General features: G+C 49.2%; 1 long non-coding RNA gene across 1 annotated transcript; it reads left to right on the top strand.

The window, feature by feature from the left end:
• Window positions 1-411: 411 nt before the first annotated feature.
• LOC149366906 (uncharacterized) lies at window positions 412-1849 on the top strand. The gene is made up of 2 exons (XR_016286926.1): window positions 412-708; window positions 1270-1849. It is a non-coding gene; the product is annotated as an uncharacterized LOC149366906 (long non-coding RNA).
• The last annotated feature ends 13952 nt before the right edge of the window (window positions 1850-15801 follow it).

Genomic DNA, 15801 nt, shown 5'->3' with positions numbered 1-15801 from the left:
AAGCCAAAAAAATGGACTAATCGTGCGTTGTAGCGTTATGGGTACAATTGCAGGAGAGGTTTTTGTCGATACCACTGCGATTGACTATATCCTTTGGCTGTCATAGCACGGCTTATCACACGAAATTCAAAGTACCATTGAACCTCACTTGGTGCGTATGAGCCATTGCAGAGATTCTCTGAAATAAACAAAGATGGCGCAGATGAATTAAAGGAATCTGATGCAAGCCTTCTGACATTTTTCGTAAGCGCTAAAACAACACGGACAACGAAGGAACAGACAGGGACGAGCGCTCGTCCCTGTCTGTTCCTTCGTTGTCCGTGTTGTTTTAGCGCTTTAGAAAAATGTCAAACATGCACCAACTAGCCAAATCCGCCACTCTTCTGATGTAAGCACTTAGCTTCATGATTGAACACGAGTGCAGGCTGAGGACAGCGATACCGGCGTTGTCTTGGGCAGCTGGCCGGATGTTGGGGGCATTGTGGAGGCGGCAGACAAGCTCAACTGCAGCGCCGAGTTTCTCCCAAATATTCGGGACATCATCGCCTTGGGCCTGGCCTGGCACGGGATGAAGACCAAAGCCAACGCTTCCAGAGGAGACGACAGCAACCCTGAATCGGGCTCCAGTGTGGCCATCAAAGACGACCACCGTGTGGAACATCTCTTCAGCGAAGACCAGCTGTTCTTCCTGACCTACTGTAGGAGCAGGTGCGGTTACCATCATTCTGGTGTCAGTGGAAATCTTTGCTAGATCATCACGTGGTGATAGGTCCCGAGCATAGTAGCTCCGCGGTTGCACCTTTTCCAGGTTGCTCGCAAAATATAACTCTTAGTAGCATCACAGTATCGAATTAAATGTTGAGAACCAGCAGGGGAACGAGCCCACGCTGCCGCGGACTGAATGGTAGGCGCGTAATCTCTTTTCGCGTTAGACGCAAATCGAAATGTAATTCGCATATGAGCAACGCGTTTACGATCTAAGAACGCTGGCTGCCTCCAGGCTTTTTCATCGATAGCTTTGACCGTTGTCCTCCTTGGTAATCTTGTTGAAACGAAACAAAGTTCGCTCATACTTTGCTGTGCAGTTGGATTGTGATTCAGCTAACAGACAAAACGCAAAAAAGCCATTCTGCAATTTAAGCACCTTTCGACACCTTCTGACCAGAATGTGCAAGCTTAAACTCGCCGCAAACCGTAGAGTAGGGACCTTAATTAGGGATGTTGTTGTTAATTAGGGATCTTAATTAGGGATGTCTCTACGGCTTTCAGGTGTGCAGAAATCGGGCATATCGGCAGTCAGCGCAGCCGAAACTGCAACGCAGCGGTGCGGAGCATTCGGGACTATGGCCGCACGTTCAACTGCGAGCCCGGATCGCCCATGGTTCCCCAAGACACGTGCGGCGTCTCTGACTTCTTCTGACGCTGACTTCTTCTGACGCTGACTTCAGCGCGACAGAGACTGAATTAGCGGATGCGTTCATTTTTTTTTCTTTTTCTCTTCCTAATGCTGATGTGGTGATATGTCCTTTTCCCTCTCTTCATCCCTTATTAGCCACGAGAGATATTTGTCCTTTTGCTTTTGAATATCCATACTGCGGAGCTGTTTTAATCCTTTGCGCAACAATTGACCGAATGTCGAGACTTATTTGTGTAAGGAATTACTAATTATGCACGTCAGCGACATTTCTATAATTTGCGACAGCCTTTTAATATATTTGCCGAGACGTTATGCAATGAACATTTGATGATAGTTTAGAAGAGAAGCCTGTTCAGCATATGTACACATCATTAAATTGTGGATGATATGTTTTCGTTTTGTTTACGCCGAACCTCTCAACGGGAAAACACACCTGCAAGCAGATAGGTTTCCGGACCTTATCTCCATAGGCCTGTTGGATCACATCCACAAGGAATTGATTGCAAAGCATTTTATTCGCCGGAAAGAGCTTGGTAAGTGGTCGCGTTAAGTGGTCGAGAGCACACAGCCCTCAACGACTCAACGACGGTCTCCCACCGCTCGAGAGAAGGAGCGGTAACTAGATCACCCGGAAGTGGCTCTATTTTACAATCCCACAGGATGTGATCGTAGTTGGCCCGTATTTATGCTTAAATAATTTTCATTTTGCGCGCCTTCAGTGTGCATGGTACTCGGCGTGCTTGTCTTACGAGATCGGGTTGGCATTCGAAGTCAAATTCAAAGTTTTTTATTTAGACAATGGAGTTACAGACGCGGGTTCGATCCCGGCCGCGGCGGTCGAATTTCGAGGGAGGCGATATTCTAGAGGCCCGTGTACTGTGCCATTTAAAGAACCCAGGTGGTCGAAATTTCCGGAGCCCTTCACTACGGCGTCCTTCATAGCTTGAATAGGTTTTAGGCGCAGGAGCAGTTGGAAGTTGGCGCTTCGTCCTGTTACCTTCCTATGCGTCTCGTCTGTTTTTTGCGCCTAAAACCTATCAAAACATGAACCAAAACCAACTAGCCCAGCAGCAAGTGCTCTTATACTATGTTCATAGCTTGAGTTGCTTGGGACGTTAAACCTCATGATGTAAAAAATAGCGCACAGGGAACACACGGGACGGAAAGTAAACGACGCAGACAAGCGCTAACTCGCAACTGAGGTTTATTGCTGACGCGCGCAATATAAGGTAGTCACTTTAAAAACATAAAACAAAAACAACAACAAACAGTCCCTCCTGGAAAGACCAAGTCAGAGGAAAAAATTGAAATTGAAGCATCAGGCGCCACTCATCGCTGTGGAAGATCAGTTAAAAAACCATTATCAAAAAAGGAATTCAATGCAACGCTGAGGCTAAAAAATCGATTTCACAGTCTGCCAAGTTAACAGAGGGCTCACTGATACACGGATTCCGACATTTCCTAATATGGTATGCCTCCATTATCTCGCGTACACGCTGATCTCGATGTCTGAAAAGTATGACAGTACTAGAAAAAATCGGTTTACAAGTTTTCCCCTTCTGCTCTTCTTTTTTGCTACATTCCCGGCAATGCTCAGGAAGATTGCCATAATGATCTTTTAGGGAGTTACGGTGTTCACCAAGCCTAACGTTGAGGCATCGCCCCGTTTGTCCTACATAGACAGCTCCGCAGGACAACGGTAGTTTGTACACTACACCCAAGCTGCAGGGAACAAACGTTAGACTTGGTGAACACCGTAACTCCCTAAAAGATCATTATGGCAATCTTCCTGAGCATTGCCGGGAATGTAGCAAAAAAGAAGAGCAGAAGGGGAAAACTTGTAAACCGATTTTTTCTAGTACTGTCATACTTTTCAGACATCGAGATCAGCGTGTACGCGAGATAATGGAGGCATACCATATTAGGAAATGTCGGAATCCGTGTATCAGTGAGCCCTCTGTTAACTTGGCAGACTGTGAAATCGATTTTTTAGCCTCAGCGTTGCATTGAATTCCTTTTTTGATAATGGTTTTTTAACTGATCTTCCACAGCGATGAGTGGCGCCTGATGCTTCAATTTCAATTTTTTCCTCTGACTTGGTCTTTCCAGGAGGGACTGTTTGTGGTTGTTTTTGTTTTATGTTTTTAAAGTGACTACCTTATATTGCGCGCGTCAGCAATAAACCTCAGTTGCGAGTTAGCGCTTGTCTGCGTCGTTTACTTTCCGTCCCGTGTGTTCCCTGTGCGCTATTTTTTACATCATGAACGTTATCCAACTTGCCCAACTTTCCGCTTTGCTGAACGTTAAACCTCAATAAACCAATGAACCAGTTGTCTAGGGGCACACCAAAACGCAGATGAATGCCTGAAAAAGAGCATCCCATTCTTGGTCCCATTCAGGTGCACAAGACGCTCAGTACAGAAAGCACTCAATGGAAACACAAAATGAGTGGTTAACATTGTGGTGTTTCATATGTAACCTCTGTATGGCGTCAAAGGAAAATACATTCACAAATAGAAGCAGTTGGTCAGAATGGTTATTCCTGGAGTGACAACAGATACAAAGCGCTGTGGTATTTCGCTGTAATTAGCCAGTGTTTCCTGCGTTTTGTCTTCCAGTAGTGCTCCCCCGACCGGCTTATAATTCGGGCCAGCTTGTTGACCGCCTCGTTCCCGGCTAGGCCGGCGTGAGCAAGTGTCCAAATTATTGTGACTTTCGTTTAATTTTATCCAAGATTCTAGGCGCGGCTGCTGGTATCACCTCAGCGGTGTATCCGTGGATTGCCTCTTTACAATCGCTGACTATGTAATCTGCTTTAGTGTGCGTGATGGCCAGCGGTATCGCAACCTGCTTCGGTCATTCTTGTCATAATCGACGCCACGGTGATTAATCTGTGTTCTCCATTAATTATTGTAGCGTTCAACAGTTTAATCTCAGAAATCTAAGGTTTGACGAAATCTCGTCTGGTCGGGTAGTAGATTCATGTGTGAAAAGAAATAACGCCGACCAAAAGGGAGTTGTTAAGATATATTTGACGTATCAGCTTCCGTACGGAAGCCTTGTTCACTCACCCAAAAAGCCCAAAGCACGAAGCTTAAGTGCGTCGCAGTAATCGCACTACGCATCTTGCGTACATACACTCTAAACACTAATACACCTACATGGGAGTAAAAAGGGAGTAAACTGTCCTTTAGTGCACTCCCTTTTATATAAGGGTGTGTCTTTTTACTCCTTTTTGTTCAGAGTGTAGGCGGTTGATTACTGTCGTTGAGATTTGGGGTATTTTCTTATGGAAAAGTGTTTCTATTTTGTGCACAAGCCTCTACGACACTGCTGGTTGCTGCATTTGGTGTTTGGAGGGAAGAGTTGTGCACAATCCCGAGTTTGGAGAAAAGCTTGAAGGAGAAACATTGCTGGTCGTGAATCGCCAAAACAGACTAAGCGTTGCTACGTATGCGATCCGCACGAGCAGCGCACTATCTTTTATCTAAAGCCAGCAATAAACAACTGAGTGAAGTTTATAAAAAGGAGGTGCAAAGCGAGGTTCGGGATACGGCCCGTATCAGACGACCTGGGAGTCCGTTATTTTACAGCACTACATTACTGTGTTCCGGGATCTGGCGAGATAGAACAGCTATCGCTCGCTCTCCACTGCCCGCTTCTCATACAGGAAGTATGAATGTAACCGCACTGAGGGGCAGTTTGCTAACTTTCCGGGGAACCCCATTTCACTAACTCAATGATTCATGCCTCACGCTGTCCTCAGGAAGAAAGTGATGAAAGCACACTTATGCATACGGTGGTACCCAACCTCCCAATTTTCGTAGCTCAATGCCTCCAAATCAAGTGGAGAAATGTGTAGATGAAAAACACTTGCTGTGGACTTGCCCGGCTACAGCTTCCGTGAGACGACGTTTACTATGTTGAATTCCAATGGCAGATCGAGATCAAGTTTTTCTGCTCGGTTTGGATCAGTCGTATTCCAATGGTAAAATGGGAGCGCGAGTTGTATGTTCCAATGGCAGATCGGGATCAGGCGTAAATCCCGGATCGCTCCGTGGAGCAGCGATTCTTGATCTGCCGAAATCAGCGGATTTGACCGGAACCTCGCGTGACGTTTTCTTTTCCGCCGCGTCTGCTTCCTGTCGCGACCGGCAGCAGCCGGTTCGTTCCTGTCGTGGCTACGTGGTGAGCCGGGACAGACGGGCACTTTCCAGTCAACAGTGGACGGCAATGATCTTGCTTCGAGCCGTGAGGCACTAATTTTGCTTCATGGAAGTGAGAGTTCCGACTCGGGCACTGAAAGCTCAGAGTCCAGCAGTGAAGATTCGTCTGAAACGGACAGCGAGTGTGAAACTGCCGGCCTGTATATGCCTGCCGCCAGCGTCAGAAAAATGCGCTAATATTCTTTGTTCGCGTTCATAACAAGCCATGGAGTAGAGGAATGTAAAAAATGAATCATTTTTGAGGATCGTTGGCCAATACCGAGTTGCTGGTAGAAGTGATAACTGCGATACAAGCAAATTTCTTCCTGATGCCCAGTGCGGCTGGCCTGCTGTCTGCTAGCTCCGCTGTTGGAGGCGTCGCAGAAATCGATCATGTCTTTATTTTATTATGAGACGAGGAGCACAGTAAAACGGTGACGCGAGTAGCACCTTTACTACAGCGCTGGCCAATTCCGAAGCGCCCTCAGCTGTGGCATCGATGAAAAACAGTTAGGCTTAGCGACGACTACGGCAGCCAGGGAGAAACGTTGGCCGGGAGGCAGCGCAGTTCGTCGCTCGGCGTGTCCGCGGGCGGCGTAGTTGCCGAAAGCTCGACTGTCTCGCTGATTGGTTCAGCGGCTTGCGTCTCGCAGTCGCAAGGCTGGAAAATCGAGCAGCGAGCAACTTGCCCGCGCGTCGTACGCCACTTCTTTCGTGAACGGTAGGGACAGGCTCACTGGCTCTCCGAAGACCGCGGCCGCATACTTGCGTGTTCACGGAGAGTGGACCATCCTGTACATACGCTTTGGTTTTGGTTTTACATTACGGCCTTCGTACTATCTCCTTTTTGTTTCGCCGAGACGGCGTCTGTCAACACGGAGATCGCGCCTCGCGCAACTCCTGTCGCACTCGGAACACGAAGGCTAGCAGGGCGTCCGCTCCGGCGGCGCGCCTAGTTTCCGCGGTCGCCGCTGCGGCGCTGGCGTCGCGCTCCCGAGGGAGCACCGGGAGGTGGCAAATCTACGCTCTCCGACGCGCTCCGTACGCGATCCGACGGAGCGGTCTCGATCTGCCATTGGAATTCAGCATAAGAAAGGTTGGCCTGCGATGCGACGTTGCAGACGACTATAGCAAGTGGACTCAAGATAATCGCTTTATCGCGAACTTTTGCCGCTTTTTAAGCGAGGCTTGTTTGCACTCCTTTTTATAACTTTCTTCCCTTTTTCATTATGCCTAATGGCAAACAGCTCGGATTAAAAAAAAAAGAAATGTGTAGTGGATGTTATCGCACTGCCCTGAATTCTCTAAGCGGTGACACCTGTCTTCAGTTGGGTACTCTTTCCTGATTACCAGGTGATTTTTAAAAAATTAAATTGGTCTTTTTGTGGTTAGGAAGCGGTAATCAATGAATAAAGGCCAATTTCTATTTCTTCTCAGCCACATTTCAATGCGAACGCTAAATATAGAAGGCAAAACCTATCTTTCCGCACGTATTGCCACGTATCATTGTAGTGTCCGTTCGCTCGCGCTCAAGGCCGCAGGAAAGGGGTGTTATCATTTTTGTTCGTGACGCGAGAAGCGACCGGACTAATCTCGATTGATCACCGCCGTGAAGAGCTGCACCTACGTTTTTCCAGATTACAGTAGATGATCTTGACCTGTTATCTCGAAGTTTCCTTGCCGGCTTTAAATTGAGCGATGCCGCGAGCGGCCGGCATTCGTAGTTCGACGACTGACGAGCATGTTTGTTGCTTACGCCGAGCTTGCTTACGCCGAGGTGGAGTGGGTGCAGGGAGTGAAAATCCTGGGAGTAGTATTCCTCGCCAGCGGAGAAGTAGCCCGCGAAACCTGGACTAACCTCCGCACGAACGCTGAGAAACGCCTCTCGGTGGCGTCAACTTTCCGCCTTTCCATGGCAGAGCGCTGCTATTTAGTTAAGTCCACAATCCTAGCCGCATGTTTTTTTGTCGCCCGCGTCGCAAACCCACCGCGCACGTTTGCTCGCAGGCTAACCTCGGCCTGTGGCTCTTTCGTTTGGGCGGGCAAAACCGAACTTGTGTCACGAATGTTCATGCGCCTTCCATCGTACATGGGTGGGTTTGGTATACCTTGTATCCGCACCATGTGCAATGTGCTCGCCTTGCGAGGAGTACGAGATCTTGTACGCAACCCAGACTATCCCGGGAGAACACTCCTCACACACTTTCTGGGTACAGCGCGTAACGTGTTTTTTACACAACACGTGGTTGGCCCTACAGCCGAGCAGCCGCCGGCATTTTTCGTTAACGTGCGTCGCACACTGGCGGTTTGTCTGCCAGCGTGCCCGATCTCGATGTTGATGAAACCCCGCCCTCCAGGATGTGTGAGGCACTAACGGTCGCTCAGCTGACCCGCGAACAACTCCAGAAGACGAGACGGGCACGCTGGCGCCAACTGACCTCAGCTGCGCTTCCTGCAGACGTCAGGGACTTCGGCTGGCTGCGAGGCTGGCGGGTCCTGCCCACAAGAGACCGCCTTGCGGAGTGGGGCGTGGCGCCCTCCGCCCGATGCCCGCAATGCGGTCTTTTAGAAACGTTGCGGCACGCTATGTTCGACTGTGTAGTGGCGCGCACCTTTTGGGTACTGGTGTCACGGATGTTTTTAACCCGCCTCGAAGCGCGCACTAGTTCACGCGAACTGTTTACAAATATGCTTTTGTGTGTCGGCATGTTCGTTTTGTGGCGGCAGCGTGGAGCGGCTTCCTTATATGGGCGTCCGCAAAGAGCAATGTTTCCAATGTTGCAGCGCCTCCGCACGCGCCTCTTTGAGCAAGCATGCGTGTACGCACTGTCAATGAGCGAGGCTGAGTTTTTGCGCAAATGGTCGACATACTTCGTCGTCCTGCGCGGCGGTCGAGTGTCGGCCTCATTACTGCCCTACTGACGGGCTCAGTTCTGCGTCACTGCGCATGTGTTTGAATGTTTAGAGCATTGAATTCAGGAGATTTCTTGTATTTTTGTTCACATCGAAAGAAATAAACTTCTCTTTCCACGCCGCCGCCGAGTGATTCAGTTCTCTTGCGGGCGCAAGTCAGCCCAAATAAAGAGCTTCGTTTGCAAGTCTTGTTGGGCGACCGGGTCGCAGGAGACACTCCCAGTCTTGTTGCTGTCTTCCTGACCGATGGACTGCCGTCACTACAACGTGACAATATCATCATTCATCAATTACTTTAATGCGCTAAAAGCGCTGAAATGTGCAGATCTTTCAATAAATGTTTCCAAATACTTATAGTTTCTTTAATGGAGCCTTCTTTGTCCATCTGACTGACAAGTTGCAGATTAGCGTATAAATATAGTTTAAAATAGCAAATTATATTACACTACACCACCGCCCCCGTATCAGCCCTGCGCTTCTCAATGCAATATCGATCTAGGCTTCCCTCTCTTCATGAATTTGTTGCAGTTTTTCAGGCTACTATTTTGACTTTCCCAGGGTAAGAAGCCACTTTGTATCCTGCATGCCCCATGCAGTTATCAGACGAACAAGAACAACAACCGGCGAACGGATTCCAGCGCGGCTAACTCCATCCACCCGAGAAAGATAGTTAATCGGTCCCAAGTTTCCCTCCCAATGGCCGGTATGGACGCCGTGATGAAGCCCTGGCCAATCTTGAACCAATTACACGAACAGAGCGCTCCTCGGAGGCTCGCAAGAAAACACCCGCAGGTCCTCGGAGACACCACTTACTCCAGCCGGAGGTTGTTTAAGAGGAGTTGCGCTCCAAAGGGTGCCCGCCACAGTCTCATTGACCGAAACCTACGCCCACCGAACTGGAACCGTTTGCAGCTTGCGCCCTTCGAAAAGAATGTATACCGGGAGCATTCGTCCACGACCCAGCGGTCGCTCGCTGAAGTTGACGCCTACCGCGAGGCCAACAAGATTTTGATACAAGGCCGTGGTGTAGTCAGACCTCTCCTTAACATTGAGAAGGCCGGCTTCCCTGAAGACCTGATGGAATCCATTTGTGGTGTTGGCCGTCTTAGTAACGAGAGCCGAGTCCGTGCTGCTGTCCCATGACCAAGAAAGACCAAGACGTTGTATTGAACGGAGACAGCCTATATATACATGAAATGACATCACAAGACAGAATCCAACACAATCCACAAAATCGAAACAAGAACTGAAACAAATACAGACAACACATGAACCGCAATACAACATACTCCCTTTCTTGGGGGAAAAGGATTCGCAGATACATATAAAAATTGACACACAAACAAGAAAACACAGTCTCTCTCTTCCTTGGAAAAAAATTCACAAATACATTGAAAATTGACACGCAGGAAAGCACACTTATTTCACTTATTCTACTTATTCCACTTGTTCTATTTATTCTTTTATTCCTTATTATCTTATTCTCTTATTCCGCTTATTTTACTTATTCCGCGGGGGAAAAGATTACAGCTATATTAAAAATGACAAAAACAAGAGAACACACTATCTATACACACAAGAAATGTACATACAAACAAAAAAACAAGTCACTTTGTTACAAAGTTCTCGAGCCACAAAGGCTTTCGAACAGTCCTCTTTGGCCGCTGGACGCGCACCGGAAGAGGACCTTCAGACCGCAGGTCTGAAGAATCCCTAGATTCAATATCACCACACACTGAAGCATCACCACACACTGAAGGATCATCACACACTGAAGACACATCACACACCAAAGACACATCACAACATACGCACATCACAAAAGACGTCACTGCACAGCCCTCCTAGGATGTCACCTCTTTGGGTACAAGGTAGGAGCAGCGTCGGGCCTGAGGCACTTCTCCGGAAAGAGGCATGTGAGAGAACCCGATGCAAAGTGCAGCCAGCACACGAAGCTCTCCTCCTTCTCTGGCGGCATCCAGTGAAGTGTCATCGCGGCCCACACACTGTCGCACAAAGTCAATCCACTCGTGGTGATTGGGCTCACGCTCGGGTAAAGGATGCGGCACAATGTTGTGGGACCGCTGCAGGCCACACACAATGCAGCATGGAGCCAGTGGAGGCACTGAATGCTTTCGCTCTGTAGGGGACAAGGTCCGAGACGCAAAAGCTACCGTTTGGAGTCCATGTGGACCGATTTGCTGGAGCACTGCTCCCAGTCCTACATCCGAAGCATCGGTAGTCACAACAGTGGGCAAATAGGGATCAAACATCAGTGCATGGAGAAATTCCTCTGTATGTGGCAGTGGGAACACATCAGGTACCACGGCCTTATTGACTTGAAGTGAGATCACATGATATGACGTCACGTGATGACGTCACACCGGCTGCAGATGGGGCCTCATATCGCGCCGTCGGACGTCGCCCGGCGGAGGCCTCTACGCTTCGGTTCGCGCCACCGCCGCGCCACCATCGCTGCATCACGTGATATGTGACGTCACGCCAGGGATGAAGCGGCGCGCGCCCGCCGTCGCGTCAGTCTCTGTGCCCGCAACCGCACCAGCGTCTTTGCGCCGGGCGTGTATGCGGTCAAGATGCCTCCAAACGCTAAGGACGTTAATAATAAGAATGCAAAACGAAGGCTGCTTCGCATCCACTGCGCTTAACCTTGATAAGCCTCCAACTTTTTCCGTTGGGTTTCTGCATAACCACGATTGGTGAAATCCATTCTGAAGCGTTTACTCTTTCAATAATATCTTGCTTCTTTAACCATTCGAGTTCTTCAGAGACTTTGGAACGGATAGCAAGTGGTAGCCGTCGTAGTTTGGCAACTAAAGGTTGCACATTCGGACGCACTTTCACTTCATCCTGGAACCCTTTAACCAGTCCCACTTCGTCTGAAAAGAGTTTCGGAAACTCAGTCGCTAATGCGGAGGGAATTTTCTCAACTGGATTCGCCACCGTCTGAAAACACTGCACAGTTGCTCCCACAATAAATAAATTCAGAGCACGAATGGCATCCAAGTCATTCTGTTGTCTCTGAGTGTAGTACCCTGAGAGACAACATAGAAGAGACTGGGAACAGTTCTGTCATGATACTTGACTGGTGCAGTGAAACATCCTAGCACATTAATAGAACGCTTGGAATAATCCACAAGTGTTACACGAGGTGCTTCAAGTAGTTGAGTGGTTGAAAAATGCCTTGAAAAAGTACTGTTATCAATAATGAAAACAGCAGACCCAGAATCAACTAGGAAGGACAAAGTGACCTGTGCCACTTGCAACTGGATATGAATGCCAGACCTCCGATCCTTATCAATAACGTAAACATTGCTGGCCAAGGATTCTTCTGCATAATGTTCGCTCTGAGTTTCTGTGACCTCAAGTCCGTTAGACATGGACGCTGTTTTTTCAAGTTCCGAGACTGGACCATTGCTTGGTGATGATTGAACGCAAGAATGAATAAGATGAAGTTGTGACCCTTGGTTAAGACTTGGTTTGTCCAGCGTTCGGCTGTGCGACTGCGGTATCAGCTGATCACGGAGCTGCATTGCGGGAAAGCCTATCCTCGCTTGCTCTGTCACTTCGATCGTTTCTACAGGAAATTGTTCTTGCTGGCTTGTTTCTTCCTGTTCCTGAATCCGACTGTGCGGCCTGCCCGTGACCCCCCCTCCCCCCCCCCCCCCCCCCCCGCCACCAAATACGGACCGGTGCGGTTTCGGCTGCTAGGTTTTGCTTTGGTGCAACGCACAGCGGTGAGTGGAGCCGCCGGAACCCACTCTTGGGGTTGCGAATCCCCAGGAAAGGTTCAGCAGACTTTCCGCGACATTGTGAGCGTGTGGCGCCCACGATGCCCGTTGCCTCAAGTGGGAAGGCAGGTCCGAGAAGGGAGACGGACTGGGCACCTGGAATCCGGCTTAAAAGCAGAACTGGTGACCAGAACGACTTGTTTGCTGTTGGCGTGGTCGCCCCGGTAGACGCGGTCGAGACTTAGTCGTTTTGCCGTTGGTTTTCGCGCCTCGGTAGACTCGGTTCTGACTTAGTCGTTTTGCCGAGCGACGAGATCGCCCGGGTAGACGCGGTCGTTCCAAATTTGCAAAAAAATCGAAAGTCACACGGTTCCCTCTCGGTACGAGGGCGTACCACCCAGCCGCGGACGCGTTGGTTTCCAATTCCGGAGAGCTCGGTGCCTCGCAAAAGTGTGCAAACGTGTGTAATGCGCTCGCACATAAGCATAAAAATTGTGAGGGCAATTTGGCAACTAAAGTGTTGAGAGGCGAAAGGCGAGGACACTATGCCGGACGACTTCCGATCTTAAGTGCTAATTACGCTTAATTACACATTTCTCCGTCTAATTTCACACAAACCCGGTGTTTTCCCGACCGTTCTGTGACAATTTTCACTATACCGTGAGGACTTCCGGTGGATGTGACGTCACACCGTTCCCGTGGCTATATCGACATCCGCGCTAATTCGACGCAAATTCGACATTTTTTACTATAATTAACCAATTACTCTACGGTCATCAAACGTGGCTTCTAGGTTCATTTTTCCCTCCTCTATGCGGAGCAACCATTCGTTTTCTCCTATCTTTTTTTAGTTCCCGAGTTAACACGCTGCCAAAGGTGTAACACTCTCTGCTAACGGACGCCAGTATGAGCCATTAAAGGCTTTGGCCTTAAAAGGCTGTCTTATAGCATACTACGCTTAAATCGCAGCTACATCATCTCTTCGGAAGCCGTGGGCGCCTTCGGGACGGCGCTGGCGTGCGCATTGAACGGGAGCAGTGGATACGGCAGTTTCTTCGACATTCTCCGTCAGCTTGAGCACACGCTCGCCCTCGAGGTGTCGCTGCAAGCGTACAGACAACGCAGCGCCGCCTCGGAGGGCTACGACGAACTGCTCGGAGGGTTCGAGGGCTACGGCAGCGCCGCACTGTTCTTCATCGCGGCGTGCTACTCGACCTGCCTGGGCAGCGAGAGCGTGTTCCCTGTGGCCGACGACGACGACTGCGACGTCACCTTCCGACACGTGGAAGAGTTCTCTGCCGCCTTCGGCTGCGCGCCCGGCAGCCCAATGAACCCATCTGTCAAGTGCAGCATCATGACGCGAAACGATGCATAGAAGGGCATCCTTCGCATGGTTTATGTAGCTTCCGAACGTAGAGTGACCGATGCGCTGAATTTTGCGCGCACTTTACCTATTTTCGATTTAGAATATTTTCCGATACACTGTACAAAATCGCCGAGCGCGTTCTTTCGTCACGATCTATAATCACCATCAGTAAGGGCAAGCACTGTAGATTTCTTCACTACATTTGTACTATTGAAAGTATTTTAGCCTTGCATCACAGCTTTCTTTCTGCCAAGGTTACCAAAACCTTCAAGTTCCTGTATGTATATTCTTGTTTAACTCAGCTAGGGCCATGGTTTTTGTTTTCTGAATGTCATTACTTGTCTTGTCCATTCGCCAGACGAAACCAAGTGTGTTACACGACCATACAACCGTCTGTACTTTTACAGCAAGTAGCCTCACAAGACTGCGCATTCACAGCGAGTAGCCTCGTTAAATACTTAGTAGTCTTGTTTGATTCTGATATGAACTGGCAGTCACATATTAGTAAGACATGTTCGAAGCTCGCTTACGGTTGCCACATGTTAATAAAAGCCCGTGAATGTTCTGACGTAACGGTTCTGCATATTTTCTATTTCTTATTTATGCATAGTTATCTAAGCTACTGCATAGTATTATGAGGCTATACGTATAAAACATAATTATAATATATTAGCCGCTTCCAGAAGAGGGCAATTCGAATCATTATCTCTTCATACAGACTGGATACTGCAAACCACTGTTCCACCTGATTTGTGAACTTCCGCTGGACTCTGTTCACGTATTAAGTGTTGCTGACATTGTACATAGAATAACAGTAAATGATGACCCCGTGCTATTAAGCTTATTTGCCTTACCAGCATGGAGTAAAAGATGTGCAGCGAACAACTGCCTCGCTTCGAAATCAAAGGTGCATAACTAGCACCCTGGAACAGTGGACACCTCAGTCGCGCGTTAAGCTGCGATACCGTTTGAAAGCAGAGGTTGTTGCTACTGAAAGAAGGATGAAAAGGAAATTGCATGGGCCTGCCTACTGGCTCTAGCTAAGCCACAACCACTGCTGCGTGCAGATACAAGAGAGTAGAAAGATGTGGGAGGACAGAGTGAAAAAAGTGGATGTGGCATAGCTCAGTTGTGCCAGGATATACATAGCGAGAGGTACGATATACCCCTGGTTACGTCTAGTCGTTTTAATGCGAAAGCCTTTAATGGCTCATGCTCGCGGTGTCCGTCCATGGTCGCGGTGTCCGTCCGTGCGCTGGAATCATGCCAACTGCCTCCTCTGCTCCGCACAGCGGCGCAACCTAGCGGTGGAACGTAGCGGTGGAACGTGCGCGCGCGCGTTGGTGGTGGCAGCAGCACCGCCGCTCCTTCGGCAGACTTCTCGTTGAATTCGGTGGTACTCAACTCATTTATTACGCCCCAAAACAGGGGATCAGTCCAAGGACCGGTTGCGCTGTCTCAGAGGAGGTCGGCGGGGATCCCTTGGGATGTCGCCGCCTCCACCGCGACCTGGATATGCCGGCGTTAGTCTGCTGGCTCGGAAGTACGCAGGGGAGACTCCCACGTCTCTGGGGTGTTTGAGTTGTTTGTGTTGTAGTGTGTATAACTACACGCCATGTGTATGATAGTGGCCGGAGTTGAGCAGTGTCTGCACATGGTGTCTATGTTGCGGAAAGATTCTGCTTTATGAAAAGGGGGTTTAGAAAACTGCCAGTTTGTAGTTTGCGCCATTAATTGGACGGCCTCGCGCCTTTTTAGATCACGGTGTGCGGAAGGATATAAACAGCTTTCGAGCCGTTGGTGCTGGCGTATGTCCGTGTAAGTATTGAGTAGAGAAGCGCGTGAGATATTAGCATCGAAGGAAGCAGGGAGGCTGATCATACACTCGGCTCGGCAGCTGAGATCTCGGGCGAGAGTGTGCACCTGGGCGTTTCCGCTGTGCGACTCGTGGGCTGGAGCCCAAAGAAGTAAGCGAGAGGTGGAAGAGGGTGCAGTAGAAAGTAGAATGTGTAACGCCTGGCAAGAGATAAGGCCAGCATCGTAGTTGCGGATAGCCTGTTGAGAATCACTGATGACGATTTTGGTGGTTTGGCCAGCGCTAGCGCAATGACAACCTCCTCTGCTGCGGTGACTGTTTCTGCATTGCGAATG

Source organism: Amblyomma mixtum, chromosome 1 (assembly GCF_055824585.1).
Source record: "Amblyomma mixtum isolate Tamu chromosome 1, ASM5582458v1, whole genome shotgun sequence".
Lineage (NCBI taxonomy): Eukaryota > Metazoa > Arthropoda > Arachnida > Ixodida > Ixodidae > Amblyomma > Amblyomma mixtum.
The sequence above is the reverse complement of the archived record's forward strand: the minus strand, read 5'-3'. Positions and strand labels throughout refer to the sequence as shown.